The sequence below is a fragment of the Palaemon carinicauda genome, chromosome 37 (genome assembly GCF_036898095.1).
Source record: "Palaemon carinicauda isolate YSFRI2023 chromosome 37, ASM3689809v2, whole genome shotgun sequence".
NCBI lineage: Eukaryota > Metazoa > Arthropoda > Malacostraca > Decapoda > Palaemonidae > Palaemon > Palaemon carinicauda.
This window is the reverse complement of record NC_090761.1, coordinates 52,246,708-52,262,227: the sequence shown is the minus strand read 5'-3', so window position 1 is coordinate 52,262,227 and position 15,520 is coordinate 52,246,708. Positions and strand designations below refer to the sequence as shown.

Here is a 15,520-nt window from a genome sequence, read left to right as displayed (position 1 = left end):
ATTTCTCCTCAAGATGAGATTTCACAGACGGAGGAAGAGAAGGAAACTGATGAACTCGAAACAAGTGAAGAAATTGTTATGGAAAACTCTACTGAAAAAGAGCCGGTGCTGGAGAGCAAAAAAGAAGAATTCTTCAATAATGAAACGGAAGAAGAGGTCGGAATCTCACAGGAGGAAGAAGCTTCTGTACGAGAAGAGGATATTTCTTCCGAAGTTGAACAAATTGCAGAGTTGGGAGAAGAGGAGAACATTATGGATGTTCCCACAGCAAGTGAAGAATCAGAAGTCCTTGCTGAAAGGGAAGAAACAAATGTTCCCACAGAAAGCGAAGATTCAGAAGTTCTTGCTGAAAGGGAAGAAACACATGTTCCCACAGCAAGCGAAGATTCCGAAGTTCTAGCTGAATGGGAAGAAACAGATGTTCCCACAGCAAGCGAAGATTCAGAAGTCCTTGCTGAAAGGGAAGAAACATATGTTCCCACAGAAAGCAAAGATTCAGAAGTTCTTACTGAAAGGGAAGAAACAGATGTTCCCGCAGTAAGCGAAGATTCCGAAGTTCTCGCTGAATGGGAAGAAACAGATGTTCCCACGAGAAGTGAAGATTCAGAAGTCCTTGCTGAAAGGGAAGAAACAGATGTTCCCACAGAAAGCAAAGAAAGAGACAATATTCAGCAAGCAGTTCGTGAACATTCACAGGAAACTTATGAATATTCAGAATACGGATTTAATGGAGACGCAGAAGAAAAAGAAGAAGACCAAGAGGATGAATATCACGAAGAAGAATACTACGAAGAAGAATACTACGAAGAAGAATACTACGAAGAATATGACGAAGATTACTTCTATGAGGAATCTCTTTTAAGAGGTTCTGGCGTACACTGGGATTAAGCATCTACGTGGCTAAGATCTGAAATCCCAAGGCAAACAGAAGACAGTAGGACCAAAAAGAGCCTTGAAGGACCACCAGGGGAAGTAGGATTCCCCTTAAATAGGCCCTAGGACATTAGTGCCTCAAAGGAACATGGATCAGTGATGCTCTGCCTTACAGCCCTGGAAGGACGCCTGGCCTAACTGCCCAGCTTGAAGGCCACTTGGGACAACCCAGAGGACAGGCCCTGCATAGGGAAGAGACTTTGCTTTTTCTAGTATGCTCTGTACCTTGATGGGGTGTACAGGACCTTTGTCAAGTGTACAATGGTCGGATATCTGGATCTATTCTTTTGGATACCAACCTTCGGGTGGTTCTGGGGGAATAATCTAGAAGACCGGCTCTGCAGAGGGAACTAGCTCTGTTTCTTCTAGTACGCAGTGGACTTGTCCTCATGGGTTGGTCCAAGGCCCTTCAGCTGGGGATGAAGGAGAGACGTCTTCTCCAGGGAGGTTTGTCTGCGGAGGTCAGCATCCAATGTCTCCAATTGGATGGTTTTAGGAAAAAAAAAATAAAATAAAAATAAAAAAAATACAAAAAAAGAGGTTGGGAGGGAGGGTCATGGGAACCAAGCCTGGAAACGGGCTGAACCCGCCTGATGAGCCCTTTGGTAATGGCGAAACCCTTCTAGTAGTAGTAGTAGTAGTAGTAGTATATAATTGGAAATAGTTGAATATATGTATGTATATATACATGCACATTCATATATATATATATATATATATATATATATATATATATAGATATATATATATATATATATATATATATATATATATATATATATATATATATATATATATATTTGGTAATGGCGAAACCCTTCTAGTAGTAGTAGTAGTAGTAGTAGTAGTAGTAGTATATAATTGGAAATAGTTGAATATATGTATGTATATATACATGCACATTCATATATATATATATATATATATATATAATTTACATATACATATATATATATGTGTATACAGTATATATATATATATATATATATATATATATATACATATATATATGTATATATATATTACAAATATATATATATATATATATATATATATTACAAATATATATATATATATATATATATATATATATATATATATATATATACACATCACTAACACTCGTCATTTTAATCAATGTAAATATCAACCACAATGGCATTTAATACCAAATTCTACCTTGAGACTATACAGTATATCCACTGGAATTCATTTAGGGTAATAGCTTCTAAATGAGAAGAGATTCGAACTCCTGCCACTCAGCCGAAACTATGCCTGCGAGGACTCTACCAACTGAGCTATCAAGAGAGATTCGATAGTTAAGTTGGTTGAGTCCTCGCAGGCATGGTTTCAGCTGAGTGGCAGGAGTTCGAATCTCTGCTCAGCCAGTAGCTATTACCGCAAATGAATTCTAGTGGGCATACTGTATAGTCTCAAGGTAGAATTCGGTATTAAATGCCATTGTAGTTGATATTTACACACACACACACACACACACACACACACACACACACACACACACACACACACACACACATATATATATATATATATATATATATATATATATATATATATATATATTCATATAACTCCTATATACCTCTCAATATCTGGATTCTCACTCTACCTCGGGATCAGAGACCCAGTGAGTAATCAGCTTTACGATAATAGCTTCTAGTCGGCCAGGGAATCGAACCTGGGCCCAAGAAACTGAGGTTGCAATCACACTGGAACCTCAGTTTCTTGGTCCTGGGTTCGATCCCCTGGCCTATCAGAAGCTATTATCGTAAAGTTTATTCCCCACTAGGAGCCCAGCCTCCTACTGATCTAACTGACTAGCCAGTCGAGGCCTGTGAGCCAGTCATCATCACCACCCAGCCACCCCAGTCCCTTGATGAACCAGTCACCATCTTCACCGAGCCAACCCAGGTCCACTTAGTTCAGCACCGCATATTGCATCAAGACAACAAGAAATTTCCAAGAACTGCAAGAGGACCAGAAAGGGTCAAGTGTGCCAGGCAGAACGTATGGTCAAATGTAGTAGGATTGATTTAAAAGCCAGGGAAATAGGGGACAATTTCACTGTGCCAGCTCCATATGTTGACAGGGGAAGGGAGGATCCAAGAAATCTTCTAGGGATCAACGTGGAAGGACATGAAAATAACTTATACACTATTGAGGTAAAGGCGGTGATACTAAGGACTAAATTCACAAGGTCTAAATTCAAATTGAGCCCCCAACGATTGTTGATGAAATCAACCAAGAACAGCAAGTATCTCTTCATGAGGCACTGAAGAAAGACCCTTCTGTCTAATTGTACATTTAATGAAAGAAACAATATATGGATTTAAAAAATATGTTGTTACAGAATTGTTGCTACTAAAATACCCTAGAAATATACAATATACCTGCAAATATATACTATTTAACTTAAAATCCTGCCCTTGTAAATAACAAAGAAAAACATTGCTACTAAAATGCCCTAAGCATATACAGCATACGAGCAAATATACACTATTGACCTAAAATTCTTATGAACCAGGCATTTCGCGAAATCCCTGGGCTATAAAACCAGTCATTTCGCGTAATGCCTGGAAATTTTAGTCATTTCACGAAATCCCTAAGTGAATCAGTCACTTCACGAAATGCCTAAAATATTTAGGCATTTCGTGAAATGCCTGGTTACACAGTTTGCCTGTAATATATATACATGAAAAAGTAATCATGAAATTCCTTGTTAGATAGAAATTTCCAAATGTTTTAAATCACAAATGTAATATAAAAAAGTAAACATCGGACTAGGTGCAATCAATGTATGAATTGTTAAGATGAAAAGAATGACATGTACAATAAAATCATTGTCAAAAAAAAAAAAAGAAAAAAAAAAAAAAAAAAAAAAAAAAAACACGGAAAGTTTCAACTTCAGTGTAGGCATGCGGAATTATTCATATATTATATTCTCAGACAACCATCTTTAAGTACACTGTTTCCTTGTTTCAAGTTATCTCACAAAATCAAACCTGTTACTATATAATTTAATAAAACTCTTCTATATCATTTGATTGAGAAGATATAATACAGAAACACAATGTCAAATTTCTTAATTTACCTTAATTTTTTTCAAAGTATATTTTCTGAAGTGTTATTCTACTGTTCGAAGAGTGTAGTCCTGAAGAAAGCCATGAGATAGTGGCAGAAACAGCTGTGGCCAGTGAATATACGGAACATGGAAGATTGCATCTTTACGTTTAGACTTTTTTTATGACAGTAGTGTTGTGGAAAGAAGCTAGACGCCACATGAGCATCAACACTTAATGACACGTATACATATATTATGTATGTATGTATATATATATATATATATATATATATATATATATACACAAACACACACATACACACTATGTTTATATGTATTTACTATATATATATATATATATATATATATATATATATATATTATATGTATGTATGTATGTATGTATATATATATATATATATATATATATATATATATATATATATATATATATATAAATATATATATATATATATATATATATATATATATATGTGTGTGTGTGTGTGTGTACACAAATATATAATGTGCTTATATATACAAAACTTTAATAGTAGCCAATACACTTCTACCAACCATCAAGCGTGACTTCGTGAGTTATTGTTCTATTTTTGCATGTATTCATTTTCATGGAATGCATTTGTGCAATCAGTTGCATAAAAAACAAGAGCAATCAGAAATTTCTGACCTCCGCCAAAGGTTAATGAAGTCATTCATGGCCTAAGATCTACATATGGAGGAAATATCGTAAAAATCCATCAATTTGTTTTGACGTTGTCTTAAAAATGGAAATTCAGATCTAGAATCCGTATCCTGATCATCTCCATAATTTATTATGGTCGTCCATGACATAAGATCTATCTTTGGTGAAAATTTCGTCAAAATCCATAGAGTAGTTTTACGTAACCCTCTTCTTTAAACTTGTGAAAAATGCAAATATAGACCTGGATCATATCTAAAATTCAATATGGTCGTCCATGACATAAGATCTATCTGTGATGAAAATTTAGTCAAAATCCGTAGGGTAGTTTTGACGTAACCCTCTTCTTTAAACTTGTGAAAAATGCAAATATAGACCTGGATCATCTCTAAAATTTAATATGATCGTCCATGACATAAGATCTATCTGTGAGTGATGAAAATTTAGTCAAAATCCGTAGAGTAGTTTTGACGTAACCTTGTTCTTTAAAATTGTGAAAAATGCTACTCCGGATCTAGAAACCGGATCTAGATCATCTCCAAAATTCAATGGAGTTGTCATGTTCTGAGAGCTATCTACTGTGAAAATTTCGTCCAATTCTCTTGAGTAGTTTTGACGCAACCCTTTTCTTTAAAACTGCGAGAAATGCAAATCCGGATCTGGATCCTCTCCAAAATTAAAGGGAGTCATCCATGTCTAAGAGCTATCTGTGGTGAAAATTTTGTCAATATACGTAGAGTAGCTTAGATGTAATCCTGTTCTTCAAAATTGTGAAAAATGCAAGCATCTAGAATCCGGATCCAGATCCGGCTAATCTCTAAAATCTAATAGGATCGTTCATGTCCTGTGATGTATCCTTGGTGAAAATTTCGTCAAAATCCATAGAGTACTTATGACATAACCCTGATCTTTAAAATTGTGAAAAATTCAAATCTGGATCCAGATCTGGATCATCTCCATAATTTAATGAGGTCATCCATGTCCTAAGTGCTATCAGTAGTGAAAATTTTGTCAAAATCCATAGAGTGGTTTTAACTTGAGTCTGTTCTTTAAAATAGTTTAAAGAGCCAATCTGGATCTAAAATCTGGATCCAGATAATCTCCAAAATTAAATAGAGTCGTCCATGACCTGAGAGCCATCTGTGGTAAAAAAAATAATCGTCAAAATCCGTAAAGTAAATTTGATTTAACTATTCTTGAAAATTATGAAAAATGCAAATCTGAATCTAGAATCCAGATACAGATCATCTCAAAAATTTAACGGGGTCATCCATGTCCTACGAACTGTGGTGAAAATTTTGTAAAAAAAAATTTGTAAAGTAGTTTTGACGTAAGCCTATTTTTAAAATTATGAAAAAAAATCAAATCCGGATCTAGAATATGGATCAGGATCATCTATGGTAAAAATTTTGTCAAAATCCGTAGAGTAGTTTTGACGTCACCCTGTTCTTTAAAATTGTGAAAAATGCAAAGCCGGATCTGGATCATCTCTAAAATTTAATGGGCTCGTCCGTGTCCTAAGAGCTATCTGTGGTGAAAATTTCTTAAAAAATCCCAATAGTGGTTTTGACTTAAGCCTACTCTTTAAAAAAATAAAATTGAGAATCCAGAATCAAGATCCGGATTATCTTCAAAATTTAATGGGGTCATCCATGTCCTATGAGCTATCAGCGGAAAAATTTTGTCAAAATCCGTAGAGTAGTTTTGATGTAACCCTGTTCTTTAAAATTGTGAAAAATTCAAAATGGGATCTGGATCATCTCCAACATTTAATGAGATCGTCCATGTCCTAAGAACTATCTGTGGTAAAAATTTCATTAAAAACCGTAAAGTAGTTTCGATGAAACCTTATTAGGCAAATTTGTGAAAAATGCAAATCCGGATCCTCTCCCAAAATCTAATGTGGACATCTACATCCTAAAAGCTATCTATGCTAAAAAATTCGTCAAAATCCATAAAATAATTCTGACGTAACCCTGTTCTTTAAAATTGTGAAAAATGCAAAGCCGGATCAGGATCATCTCTAACATTCAATGGGGTCGTCCATTTTCTAAGAGCTATCAGTGGTAAAAATTTCGTCAAAATTCGAAGAATAGCTTTGACGCAACCCTGTTGTTCAAAATTGTAAAAAATGCAAATCCAGATCTGGATTATCTCCAAATTTTAATGGTGTCGTCCATGTTCTAAGAGCTATCTGTGGTGGAAATTTCGTCAAAATACTTAGAGTAGCTTAGACGTAACCCTGTTCTTTAAAACTGTGAAAAAATGCAAGTCCGGCTCTAGAATCCGGATCCAGATCCAGATCATGTCCTATGATCTATCCGTGGTAAAAATTTGATCAAAATCCATTGAGTAGGTATGACGTAACCCTGTTCTTTAAAATAGTGAAAAATGTAAATCAGGATCTATAAAACCGGAACCGGATCATCTGCAACATTTAATGGGGTCATCCATTTCCTAAGTACTATCTGTGGTAAAAATTTCGTCAAAATCCATAGAGTGGTTTTGACTTAGGCTTGTTCTTTAAAATTGTGAAAAAATCAAATCCGAATCTAGAATCAAGATCAGGATCATCAAAATGTAAAGGGGTTGTCCATGTTCTAAGAGCTATCTGCGGTAAAAATTTCATCAAAATCCGTAGAGTACTTTTGACGTAACCCTGTATTTTAAAATTGTGAGAAAAAAGTAAATTTGAATCTAGAATCCGGATCCAGATCATCTCCAAAATTTAATAGGGTCGCCCATGTCCTAAGAGCTATCTGGGGTAAATTTTCGTCAAAATCCGTAGACTAGTTTTGAAGTAACCTTCTTCAATAAAATTGTGAAATATATATCTTGAATACAGATCCGAATCATCTCGAAAATTTAATGGGGTCGTCTATGTCCTAAGAGCTATTTGTGGTAAAATTTTCATCAAAATCCGTAGAGTACTTTTGACGTACCCCTGTTCTTTAAAATTGTGAAAAATGCAAATCCGGATCTAGAATGCAGATCCGAATCATCTCGAAAATTTAATGGGGTCGTCTATGTCCTAAAAGCTATTTGAGGTAAAATTTTCATCAAAATCCATAAAGTAATTTTGACGTAACCCTGTTCTTTAAAATTGTGAGATGCAAATCCGGATCTAAAATACAGATCCGAATAATCTCGAAAATTTAATGGGGTCGTCTATGTCCTAAGAGCTATTTGTGGTAAAATTTTCATCAAAATCCGTAGAGTAGTTTTGACGTAACCCTGTTCTTTAAAATTGTGAAAAATGCAAATCCGGATCATCTCCAAAATTAAATAGGTTCACCCATGACCTAAGAGCTATCTGTGGTAAAATAAAATTCGTCAAAATCCGTACAGTAGTTTTGACGTAACCCTGTTCTTTAAAATTAAGAAAAATGCAAATCCAGATATAGAATTTGGACCGGATCATCTTCAAATTTAAATGGGGTCATCTATGTCCTATGAGCTATTTATGGTAAAAAAAAAATCGTCAAAATCCGTAGAGTAGTTTGGATGTATCCCTGTTCTTAAAAATTGCAAATCCGGATCTAGAATTTTGACCGGATCATCTTCAAAATTAAATGGGGCCATCTATGTCCTATGAGCTATTTATGGTAGCAAAAATCCGTAGAGTAGTTTGGATATATACCTGTTCTTTAAAATTGTGAAAAATGAAAATCCAGATATAGAATACACATCCGGATCATCACCAAAATTTAAAGGGGTCGTTATGTCCTAAAAGCTATCAGTGGTGTAAAATTCGTCAAAATCCGTTGGGTAGTTTTGATGTATCCTTGTTCTGTAAAATTGTGGAGAATCCATATCCAGATCCGGATCATCTCCAAAATTTAATGGGGTCGTCCATGTCCTCAAAGATCTATCTTTGGTGAAAATTTCATTAAAATCTGTTGAGTAGTTTTCACGTAATCCTGTCCACGGTCAAATAAATAAAAAATAACTCGAAACATAACCTTCTTGGCGGAGGTAATAATGCATTTTTGTGGTTCCACATTTCAACCATATTATTATTATTATTATTATTATTATTATTATTATTATTATTATTATTATTATTATTACTAGCCAAGCTAAAACCCTAGTTGGAAAAGCAAGATGCTATAAGCCCAAGGGCTCGAGTAGGGAAAAATATCCCAGTGAGGAAAGGAAATAAGAAAATAAATAAAAGATGAGAACAAATTAACAATAAATCATTCTAAAAACAGTAACAACGTCAAAATAGATATGTCATATATAAACTGTTAACAACGTCAAAAACAGATATGTCATATACAAACTTTAAAAAGATTCATGTCAGCCTGGTCAACATAAAAACATTTGAGAGAGAGAGAGAGAGAGAGAGAGAGAGAGAGAGAGAGAGAGAGAGAGAGAGAGAGAGAGAGAGAGAGAGAGAGAGAGAGATTGCTCAGTGCAGGGTGGGAGGAGTAAGGTGGCGATATTTTGAGCAAAGTCAATTTGAGCAAAGTCAAATTTGTGTCATTTTGAGTTATGCCTATTGAGCCATGTCAGCTTGAGCGAACCTCTGCCTGATATATTTAAAACAATTGAGCAATGTCATTTTGAGCGACAACTTGCATGAAGTGAAATTTATGACATTCGACATGAAAACAAATTTAGGGAGAAAAATAACAAATTCTAGATTCTTTTCATAAAAAATGTCTAGGATAAGCATAGATAAGGAATATATTTTTATTTTGTGTACAAGGTTTCTAAGAATAAAAATGGAAAAAATAAAAAGTTTAAAATAAAAGAAAAAATCCAAGGAGAAAGATGATTAATTCTAAAAAAAAAAAATTGATTGAAAATATAATAAAGCAAGGTGTCTCAGATAAGCAGTAATTTCTAAATCTTCTCTATATTGGATTACGCTTTTAATTCTTCTTTCTAATTTCTCGTTTAGTCTTTTGTAAACTTTCTTTCCTTCTCAGTGCCTCTATTAAGAGCCAAACTGTTGGGTGACTACAAGATACATTGCTTTGAAAAGCAGTGTGCCACCCTTACACAGAATGCTATCACATTTTAGAACAGGTGATGAAAGACATATGAAAAAAGGGCGAAACAAATAATTCACAAAAAAAAAAATACCTAATTAAAAAATCTTGAAAATAGTTTTAAGCGTGGTGTAAAAATAAAACACAAAAGCATACAAGAGCGGCTTTTAAACATATAATGCGACACCACTCCTCATACCTGAGGAATGGAAATTATTTTTCACGTGTAAATTTGCTGTTTGTTACAAAAACCCTAAACTGGAATCTCAAGTAGTGAAATCCGTCAATACATAGCTTCCGTCTGTTAATAAATTCCGATAATCTGATTCGTAAATATGCACTTTAAAACAAAGTAAATATGAATAACTATATTTACCAAAATTCGACTTCATACACTAAAATATTCAAAATCCTTCTGTAGATTTTCTGATTCCTGCATTGTGTACTTAATAAGTATACCCTATATTCAACATAAGGCAGTACAATCTTCTGGTTGCTAAATACTGGATTAGCACAAGGAATTAGTTCAGAGGGAGGAGCTATAATAATTTAACATTATTTTCATATTTGCTCAGTCGAAAAACTTGTTAGTACTAAGTGGGAACAATAGAGAATTTAATACTGTTTACCAGTCTTTTTGTCAGTGCCTTTAATGTCGTTTATTTGGTGAAGAAAAGAAAGTAATTGATTACTTTTGACGTGTATGGATTTCTTTGGGAAAGATTAAGAAATTCTAGTTCGCTGAATACGAGGCTTTTGGGATGATCAGATCATGATTTTAATATTGTGTCAACAGCAGTCATAATTTATATCTTACCCTATAATCTACTACAGAAAAAGTACATTTCTATGCTGCACTACTTTATTGACTCTACAATGATGTCTCTGCATTTAGAATCGCAGAAAAAATGAAGTGTTACTTTTTAAAATATGAAATATTTTACCAAATTTGTCTTTTAAATAGCATTTAAAAAAAAAGGCAAGGTTGCAGAAGCCCTTTAAGGGTTAAACTAGTGTCATAAGCTTTGACCAAGCCCCGAGCCTTTCTTCCATCAAACACTTTGTGCCTGTATTTCTATCTGTTTCAAGTCTTCCACTAAGCTATTAAGAAGACTTTCTGAGCATCCCTAATGGTCTCCGTCCTGTAACATCCACATCTACTTCTTTTCTATTACCATCACATATACAAAACATGTGTCCTTGAAAATTAATTTGTCTCGTGACAAACATATCTCTCAGCGACTTTTTTGGTTTGTTCACAATACTACACGGTGTTCTTAGAATGAAATAGACCTGTAAGGCGGCCAAGAAAATCGTGGAAAAGGAAATTGGATGATTAACTACATCTGATAACATCTGGGGTAGATTTTGCAAAAGACGGGAGAATAGATAGATATCGCATTTTAGTCACAAAATAAAAACAGCATGAAAATAGTTAAAAAATTACTTCTCGGTTCGAAGTGACGTAGCAAATAATAGCTTTCACTGTTCATTAAAATATACATGATCTAAGTATACTATGAATTATTGAATACCCAAAAAGGTAAAATTGACTTCAATCCCACAAAAATGTGGAGCATAACCATTATTCCTTATCATTACCATTGACAATGTTCAAAGGTTCTTAAAAAGAAATAGATAGACTATTACACAATAACTTTCATGTTATTGAAGAATTAAATGTTATATAAACGACTGTAATACAAATATATAAAATCATGAGTAATATCTAATTATTATTATTATTATTATTATTATTATTATTATTATTATTATTATTATTACTTGCTAAGCTACAACCCTAGTTGGAAACGCCAGGATGCTATAAGCACAGGGGCTTCAACTGGGAAGGTAGCCCAGTTAGCAAAAGAAACAAGGAAAAATAAAAATAAGACGTTGGAAAACCATAGTACAGAGGCTATGGCACTACCCAAAACTATAGAACAATGGTTTGATTTTGCATTGTCCTTCTCCTAGAAGAGCTGGATATGGAGAGAAGTAGTTTGGTGGAAGAGGATGCCTTTGATAGAAGGGATTGGAGTGGGCGCATCAAGCAACCTACCCCTTAATGTAGGGATAACGATGGAAAAGAAGAGGGAAGGTAAAACTAGTGGGCCGTTGCAAAGACTATTCTGATTTCTACTACTACCATCGCTACAGTCCAAGGTTTGAAAACAAGACCAATATCAGCAATTGAGTATGCATTTTTATACTGTCGGTGTATCTATTTAAAATTAGCCAAGGTTTCGTATTACCAATGCCAAATGCCAAACTTATTTTTGGAAGAAATAGGTCACGGCCATTTGAGAAAAAATCAAGTGCATTCAAAGCTAAAGGCTTTATAGAACACCTTTTACTCATATATGTATAGAAGTTACCAATTATATTGAGAACAATATTCTATATCGTTTGCGTTTATTACACACTGAACTATAGCGAACAGAATTCTTTTTATTATCGTATTTAATAATTTTGACTAAAATAATTGTACAGTGCGCGAATTAAAATTAAATGACAAGTGCTAAAAATATTTACTTGCATTACATATCACGCATAAATATGAGCATTATTACTTGAACTTCTTCCAGAAATTGTTTGCATCATAATTTCAATTAATAAATAATCTTGAACCCACTGCGTGTCTTATGTAATGCATAAATAACACAACTGAGTTATCAATAAAAGTTAATATAATTAATACCTTTCCTTAATTCATTTTAAAACCTTGCATAACCACGTCTTTTTGACACTAACTACACATACCTCACACTTATATGCTTTACAAATACACTATGCAGCTTATCGTTCAAACTTAACTTCTTGACTCAAATGAACGTGATAGAAACGTATTACAAAATGCAACAGTATTGATCAAATGTCTTATAAATCAGCTGATTTTACATTCTGGAAAGAAACATCAATAATTTTACGTTTTCTATCATATCTTAAGTGGAAATATACAAAGCAAAATTATATCTTGTTATTTGGGAAACTACTTTAAATATCTCCCACGAAATTCTAAAAGCAGTCCAGTAAAGAAACAGCTATTGAGTGGGAGAGTGGGTCGTTTCTCAGCATCATAAATTAATTTTTAAGTAATAGATCGCAAAGTTGTTGTTGATGGACACCATAGTAAGTATAGGCATGTGATATCTGGCATTCTTGGCCCATTACTTTTCATACTATATACACATGACAAGTGGTTCGGCCTTGAAAACAAGCTTGTTGCATATGCAGATGCTGCTACTCTCTTTGCATCAATTCCATCTCCTTAATGTAGATCTGTGGTTGCTGAATCCCTTAATAGAGATCGAGCTAAAACTAGTGCATGGTGCAAATTATGGAGCATGAAGTTGAATCTTAACAAACCTCCAAGTATGACTAAGTAGGTCAAGGACATTGGCTCCTCAACGTCGATAATGCTTTTTTTTTTTTGTATGACTTAAAATTTTAGGTGTGATTCTCGACAGCGAATTTACTTTTGAGAAACACAGGTCTGAGTCTTCTTCAATTGCACAAAAAATTGGCTAATTAAGAAAGTCTTTTAAGATTTTCGGTGATCAATCTATTCTGAAAAATAATTCTTTCATTCTACCTTGTTGCGAGTATTGTTCTCCTGTTTGGTCTTCAGCTGCCGATTCTCATCTTAATTTGTTGGATAGGAACTTACGGTCTCTTAAATTTCTTATTCCTGAGCTTGATATTAATCTCTGCCACCGTCGTTCAAATAGTTCATTACGCATGTTGCAAAAGATTTTTTTATAATGTTGACGATCCTTTACATTCAGATCTTAAAATTACATCCTATTCGTAATACTATGCATGCAGTTAATTCTAGTAGACAGGCCTTCTCCATTATCAAGCTCAATACTACACAGTACCCTAAAAGTTTTATTCCAGCTGTGACCAAGTTGTGGAATGATCTTCCTAATCGGTTAGTTGAATCAGTAGAACTTCAAAAGTTCAAACTTGCAACAAATGTTATGTTGAACAGGTTGAAATAAGTCCTTTTATAGTTTATATATGAAATATATGTTTTAATGGTGTTAATATTTTTAAAATATTTTATTTTAATTGTTCATTACTTCTTAAATCATTTATCTATTTGCTTATTTTCTTTCCTCACTGGGGTTATAGCATCTTACTTTTCCATGTAGTGTTGTAGCTTAGCTAATAATAATAATAATAATAATAATAATAATAACTACATAAATAGAATCAGCATCTAACCACAATTTTCAACCGCTACACTTATCTATGGCCTATGGAAATTATCAAATCCGAGGTAAGTACAGTCATATCAAAAAGTTCGCTTACTCTCTCTTTTGAGCCTAATGCACTGTGTATACTGGAAAAGTAGTGTTCAGTATGTGTTGGAGGAATGTTGAATTTGACTGTACATCTAATATGCATTGCACATAACGCTATTGTACAGTCGTGGGCCTTTCATGGGGGCAAGAGGACAAACAACAAAGGTGCAAACCATAAACATGTTACATGATGGAACTTTGAATTTAAACTTATGAATTGGGCCTGGCGTTGGGAATTGGCCTCCATGTATTGCCAGTGGGAGGAGGAAACCCCCACAGTTGCACTATGAAGTACATGTTAAAAATGGAGGTGTAATGGATGGGCTTACTATATTTAACAATTATAGCTTGACTTACATTGCGATCACCAAAAGTAAACAACACCTGCCTATTGCGATCATCAAAATACACCACCTGCCTTCAGGGAGGATCGAACTCCCGGCCTCTGGTTTACTAGACCAGCGCTCTAGCCACTGAGCTATGAAGGCACATTTTCTTTGATCCCACCAGTGTAATTTCAAAGTGACCATCCTTTATCATCAAATTTTAGAAGAGACTAGTGTATTCTGATTAAGAACCCCACCTTTTTCCCAAAGTCGCCAGAATACGCGAGTCACTGTGATATCTAAATTTTCAGTGGTAAAACTTTCTTAATACTTATCTCATCAATTTCCCTAAAACAAACATGATATTATCTTGTTATAAAATATGATTAATATGAATTTATTTTTAACGATTTACGAAATATTAGGAATTCATGTTACTTGCCAATGTTCTATCTTCCTATCGATATGCCAAGAGGGTTGATTATCTATAATCAGATGTTTCGGTCTGATGATATCTATTCGGAAAATGACAGGCTAACTTAATTTTTGCGCTGCATCAACGTTTTCACATGATAAAATCGAAACAATATATATATATATATATACATATACATATATATATATATATATATATATATATATATATATATATATAATATACATATATATATATATATATATATATATATATATATATATATACATATACATATATATATATATATATATATATATATATATATATATATATATATATATGAAGGTGTTCAAAATAAATAACACTGTTCCGTGGTTTTTCTTACCGGATAATGATTTTTTGGCATAAAATACAAAGTGGTTTACCCAATTGATATTCCTTGCCTTTGATTCATTAAGAATTCGGGAATGTTCTTAACCCCCTTGCCTCACTTTTCACTTGCGTGTATTCCACTTGAAGGAAGCTCAAGTACAGTAAATCATTTCGAGAAAATTAATAGCAATCAAAGTCAGTCATCATGAAAGTAGCAACAGAAATAAGGAGCCAAAAGAAAATTCGAAACGTGAAACATTGAGAGAGAGAGAGAGAGAGAGAGAGAGAGAGAGAGAGAGAGAGAGAGAGGAGAGAGAGAGAGAGAGAGAGAGAGAGATTAGTTTTATGGAAAAGGTTATGATAACAATAACAGACTTAG

The 15,520-nt window shown here is 33.8% G+C and overlaps 1 non-coding gene across 1 annotated transcript; it reads right to left on the bottom strand.

Annotated features, from left to right (window-relative positions):
* Nucleotides 1–14,440: 14,440 nt before the first annotated feature.
* On the bottom strand, nt 14,441–14,513 carry TRNAT-AGU (transfer RNA threonine (anticodon AGU)). Its single transcript has one exon. It is a non-coding gene; the product is annotated as a tRNA-Thr (tRNA).
* Nucleotides 14,514–15,520: the final 1,007 nt, after the last annotated feature.